This window comes from Adiantum capillus-veneris, chromosome 20, assembly GCF_014529385.1.
Source record: "Adiantum capillus-veneris isolate H3 chromosome 20, ASM1452938v2, whole genome shotgun sequence".
NCBI lineage: Eukaryota > Viridiplantae > Streptophyta > Polypodiopsida > Polypodiales > Pteridaceae > Adiantum > Adiantum capillus-veneris.
The window spans coordinates 29,341,952-29,348,353 of NC_140950.1; positions in this window are offsets into that span (position 1 = coordinate 29,341,952).

Consider the following 6,402-nt stretch of genomic DNA (forward strand, 5'->3'; position numbering starts at 1 on the left):
TCCTTAAGAGACTCTTGGATTGCCTTGGTGAGGTCTGTCAAGAATGTCTCAAATACCTTTGGCTCATTGGCAATGGGCTTTGCAGTCATGGGTTCATACTCAATGGCTTGTGAGCTAGTGGATCTCGTGTCAGTAGACACCCTCATGCCTGCTATCATCAAGTTGTCCTCTAATTGGATTGCATTGGCAGTGACATCTTCCCAGGTTGTGATACCTCTAATCACTAGTCCATTATAGATTCCTTCATTCCTCAACCCTCGAATGAATCGATCAAGCAGTTGGTTATTGTTGAAGCGCTCATTTACAGGGCAACGAGAGTTTAAGTGCTTTAGACGACTAATGAAGTCCCTTACTGACTCTCCTTCCTTACGTTCGGCCTTCTGTAGCTGAGATGCTACACCCCAAAGCACACCTTCTCGTATGTACTCCTTTAGAAACAACCTTCGAAGGGTAGGGTAGATTGTTTTCTCGTCCACCCTTAGGGTCCTATACCAATCTCCAGCCTTCCCACTTAATGTCAAGCTTAAGGCATTGCACTTATGTAGTTCGTTGCGTTCCCCTAAGGAATCACATACTTGTTCAAACACTTCAATGTGTTTTCTAGCATCTTCGTCCCCATTGAATTTTTGCGTGAGTTTGGCAATTTGTACTGCCTTACTTCTAGGCTCTCTATCAGATGCATGACGCATATTTTCCGCGATAGATCGACCTATGGTTTGAGCAAACGCTGCCAAGTCACCTATGTGAGGAGGTAGGGCCGGTGGAGGTACTCTTGGAATCATATGTGGGCGAGGAACGGGTATCGGTCTTGGCATATGTGTAGATGATGCAGGATATGGAACATAACCGGGCATAGGTCCACTCGGATAAGAGCTAGGGAGCGGCACTCGAGGAGCATAAGCAAGTGGTACAATTGGAGGTGTGGGGGCCATGTGTGCATAAGGGGCTAGAGGCACATATGGTCGAGGCCCCATATTAGGTACTACGACACTAGGTAGTGGCACTGCGCTAACCGTAGATGTCATCGGTACATTCTCTGTCAGGCTTATCCCTGGAGTGAGCACTGTGTTTTCCTTGATAGAGGGTTGAGCCAAGTTAGGGAAGCTAAAGTTTTTGCTCGAAGGCTCAGATTGCATAGAGACCCCAGGTGAAATGACGTAAGATGGGTCCATGGGGCTCATTAGAGGAGTCTCCATTTGTGATAGAGTAGGCTGTTGAGCCTTGCTCGTATCCAGAAATCTCATGGGGCCAGTTGAGAGTATATTTACCCCTCGGTTTTGCCTTTCTGATTGAATAATGCCATGGATAACATTACAGATCATTTTTTGTTGATCTTCGATGCTCGTGGCACTAGAGGTGGATTGTACAATCTCTATCCATCCTACATGGTAGGCGTGGCCAGAGTGTAGATCCGTCAACACCTCAGTGTGGAGGTCGTATGTCCAATGATCATTAATGAACAATCCTTCTAGAGTCGACGTGTTAACGGTTTCTTGTGAGGTAGAAGCAATGTTGCTCCCCGTGGTTTTACTTGCCACCAACGGTACTCTAGAGGGAACTTCTGAAGGAGGCAGCTCAACAGGGCCTTCTTGGTAAGAAGTTGGTAGGATATCCACATGGACACTCTTTGGGGGTGTGGGGTCCACGTGCGATGTGAAAGGAGATTCCACTTCCCCACCCCCTTCGCGTGCTTCATCTGCATCAGGTTCCGAGCGAGTAGCTCTACCTAATGTTTCCATGAAATGGCTAAACATACTAGTACTAGGCTGTGGAGCTTCGGGAGGTGCATGGCCTTCTCTCTCAGTGTTTTGGGTAGGGTATGCTTCCATGATTTCTGAGTCGGAGGAGGAATCACTAGCGGCTATTTTAGGGTCTTGGGTGGTGCTACCTTGTGTCCCCGCTGAGGGTCTAGAGCTTATCATGGATGGGTAATGGGTGTCCGTATGAACAGAGGCACCCTCAATATGCTCGTGTTCTAGCACCCGCCCAGAGCGTAAGTGCATGTGCTTTTGATACCCTAAGGTGTCAAAAAGCTGCTCTAGGAGGCCTTGTGACTAGTTTTTAGCGTGTTTTTTGTTTGTTTTTTTGCTAGATTTCTTAGAGCGTGTCGTGGAATGGGCCGTGTGATAGCTCGAAACGAGCGTATCGGTCAGAGGGTCGTGCCGTGCTTTACAGCCCTCCGTTTGGTCACTCTATGCCCTCGGAATCCCTAAAACTGTCAATTTCCAGTAGGGAACTAGGCCCAAACTAGAAAGTCTAAGGGTGCAAGTGGGAAGAGAAAGGAGGAGAGTGGAGGACTTGTCCCACATGCTCTCATTCTCTCTTGAGGGAGTAGGGTATATATATAAGAGTGAGTCTAGTATATATCAATAGATTGAGGACTGAGGCCTGGGCCTGGGCTTGGGCTTGGGCTTGGGTTGGGGCTTGAGAAAACGATCCCGATCTATCTTTTATACAAACCAACCCGTCCGTTTTAAGAGTCACGTTTTTTAGTTTCGAAAAATTTCGCCGCCCGCTCACTCGCGTTTTTAATTTCCTTTTTTTTTTTTTTTTTGAAAAATTTTCCCAGAATTTTTTTTTTCTTTTTCTTTTTGGTGCAGAAAATACAGAAATTGAAAACGCAGATATGCAGAAATTGCAGAAAACGCAGAAATTGAAAAAACGCAGATATGCAGAAAATTGAAAAACGCAAAATTGCAGAAATTGCAGAAATTGCAGAAAATTAAAAAAACGCAGAAATGCAGAAAATTGTAGAAATTGAAAACGCCGAACTTGAAAATGCAGAAATTGCAGAAATTGAAAAAACGCAGACAATAGCAGAAATTGAAACTTGACAGCAAATGCAGAAAACGCAAAAAACAGAAATCTCCACACACTCCTTCCTTGCCTTTCCTATGATAGAAATTGCACCACAAGGAAGCGTAAAGTGCTAACCGAGCTTAGTGTAGGGCATATCCCCGGCAGCGGCGCCAAAAATGTGCGCTCCTTGCCGCACTGTCGAAGCAAGGGACTTGCCAATACACCGTATGCGAGCCACAAACGGCTCCAAGCACACAACAAGCCTAAACTAGCAAGCTCAAGAAAACAAAGGGTGTGTCACTCACCGCTTTACGCTCGCCTTCGTGGTGGATTCCTCGCCGCGATGAAGAAGAAGCTACAGTCGTGCCGCGCTCAACCGCTTCGCCGCCGTCGTGCCTTCGTAATGCTCGATCGCACACACACTCTCCCTCTCTCTCTCTCTCTCTCACACACACACACACAAGGAGGTGAAGAAGAAGAAGATGGAGATGGAGCAAGAGCACTCTTCAATTGCACAAATGAGAGAATGAGTAAAAATTAGGTTTAGTTGGCTTTTATAGGAGCTCACCCCATTCACACTTGGGCGCCCATGCTTAACCAACTAATCCCTTGAATGTCCAAGTTAAAGTGCGCCTCTCATCGGCGATCACTCTACCTTTCCCTATTGGTCCGACAAGCCCGGTACCTGACTCTATCGAATACATAATACACGTCCGTCGTAGGTGATAGGGTGTCCGTGTGCCGTGAGGGTTAACAGGGATGTTTACAATTTTGTGAAGATCCAAGATCACATTGTGGAACGACAAGTCTAATCGTAGTGTTGTACCATGTGTCGGACATGCATATGGGGGTGCACACACTTTCATGACAGCTTCCCGATTATAGAAGCCATCCTATCTGTATCATCATGGTGGAATTGTTTCCTCCATATAAAATGTCACAAGGTCACTCTTGCTAGAGATTGTTTGCTCGTCAACATATTTTCCTAGTTTTCTATCCCTCCCACACACATGCTCATTTTCTCTCTCTCAACACCCATTTAAATCCTTTTTATTCACCTCGTCTATTTCTTCCAAAGTATGCATTGTCCCATGGCTTGCATGAAGTAGATAGCCAAGAAGTTACACCCATTGCAAGGAGCAGCAAGCAAGGAAAGTATTTCGGTAACAGAGGCTATCCAAGCATTAACACCATGTGTCGTAGGAAAAAGTCTACCTACATTATGTGCCACAATAAGGAACCGACAGTACGAGCAGAATAGAAGTGTTTTGATAGAGCTTTGCAAACTCAAAAGGCACAATTTCCTTGCTATGAAACTTCCTTTCCAATGAGTCATTTGCAAGGATTATGAGCACAATAATCTTGATGGGCATGCGATGCAATGGGTTGTCTTCATGAAGCAATCAAGGATTTTCTAATCAAGTAATTCCAAGATAAATAATGATGACAACACACACCCACAGGTTGATGTCGATGCCATGGGACTTCAACTCCCTTTGACTCATTTGATTTAGATATGAGAAGAAACTTGTCCTAGTGAACATATCTAATATGAGAAAGGACAACATATTAAGCATCCCATCCCTCAAAAGGGTTAAGGTGATAAATGTGACATTAAATGTCCATCAATATGGAACTGTCTCAATATTGAACACAAATTTCAACGATAAGAAGAGTGGTAGCTAGGGATAGCCTGGGTCATTTGAACTCTTGTATCTATTTGGTCGTGTGGATGCCATGGCTTGGATTGTGACCACGGCCAATCTTGTAATTGTTTGATTTGCTTAATATAACATCACTCACTCCCGTGAGTTTTGAAAAAAAAAAGAGCGGTTTGCTAACATCCACGACCAAAAAACACAATTGATTTATTCGACTAAATAATGAAAAAAAATTGATTTAGTAAAAGATAAACACGTTTTCTCAAATTATACAAAAATAAATGAATAAATTTCTAGTCAACCGATCGACATTGATATTGTATTGATCCGTAAGTTTATCAATCAATAAGCTTGTTAATTGATAAGCTCCATGTATAAAGCGACAAAAACAATGTCGATCAATTACCTTATTGATCGATATTTTTCTCTCTTACATCTCCCTCTCTCTCTCTCTCTCTCTCTCTCTCTCTCTCTCTCTCTCTCTCTCTCTCTCTCTCTCTAGCCACTTATAGACACACACTCTTATACTTTACTTCTCCTCTCTCACATCTCTCACAGCTCGAGGCCTGACACTTTCACGGTCTCCCCTGGAGAACAACCCACTCCACCAACATGAAAGCTACAAGCACAAATCATGTAAACTTGGAGAACCCTACAGAACCAAGGCAAGAGCCAATGGCAAAGGACAGTGGCATCGACAATATCAAAGATTCAAAAAGAGTGGGGTCTATAAAGACAAGAGGATATAGTGAAACACATGGTGGGATTTTGAGGTGCTCAATATCATTTTTTCTTGGTTGATATGGTCATCCATGCAGTCAAACCAACAGTTTGATGATAGAGAGGTTGAGCATGATGGTAGGGCGTCTAATATTTACTTGCACTTGGAATTCGTAGCCAATATCACCTTTTCCTATCAATAAATGTATCTCTCTATATACTTATGCTACTTTTAGGTGGATGTGACATGACTGGGCCTTTGAAAGTGCAAAACACAATGCCTTTTATTGCCCCCAAAAGCCACATATTTGTAAAAAGCTATGATGCCAAGTGCTTAGTTTAATGTTAGAAATCTACAAATTCTACCTTTTGAATGCAGAGAGAAACTTTTTTTCCTTTATCTGTGTTTCTCTTGCATGCACCTCTTTTTATATAAAGATTGAGTTTTCATAATCTTGAAATAAGTCTTCTATCGGCAGGCGAGGGGAAGATTTCATACGAGAATCATCTAACGAACCCCACCTCACACCCTCTTATGTAGTAACTAGTTAATAGTTATGTGTTGCATAGTCCTAGTTGTTTGGAAGCATTCCTAATGCTTATCTCCACACTTCAAAGAAATATTGTATGTATATAAACATGTCATGTTTTTAAAAGAATCCCAAACAACTTCGTAAGTAGTGGAGATACTGTATGTTTCATCACTACAATATACATTGCAAGAAAATGTATAATCCACTCCATTTTGTATATATAATTCTTATTAGTCAATACAGGTTCAATTTTGTTGTCTTATGTTCTGCCTCCTCGTTTTCAATACAAAGATACCTTAGTTTAGCTGGTAAAGAATCAGTTTCAGGATGATGGCTTCCTTTAGAGATTGGAAACTAGCTTCACATTTAGGAATCCAAGTAAAGTCCTTTCTGGGTTAGTTTATATAATGAAAGTGCCTTCGTTGTTGCAAGCATATGAATGAATCTCCGATAGAAATTGATTTATCCGTGAACAAACTAAGCTCAAACACATTAGTTGGTGCTCTAGCCTATTGGACACTTCGGATCTTGTCTTCAACCATCTCAATATCATTTTTGGACATGACATGTCCCAATAGTTGTCCTATCTAGACCATGAATATTGGCTTAAAAAGATTTAGATAGAAGATTGTGAAGTCTCTCTACATCTTTCAAATACCATCTCCAAAAATAAGAGATGCATGTCTTCA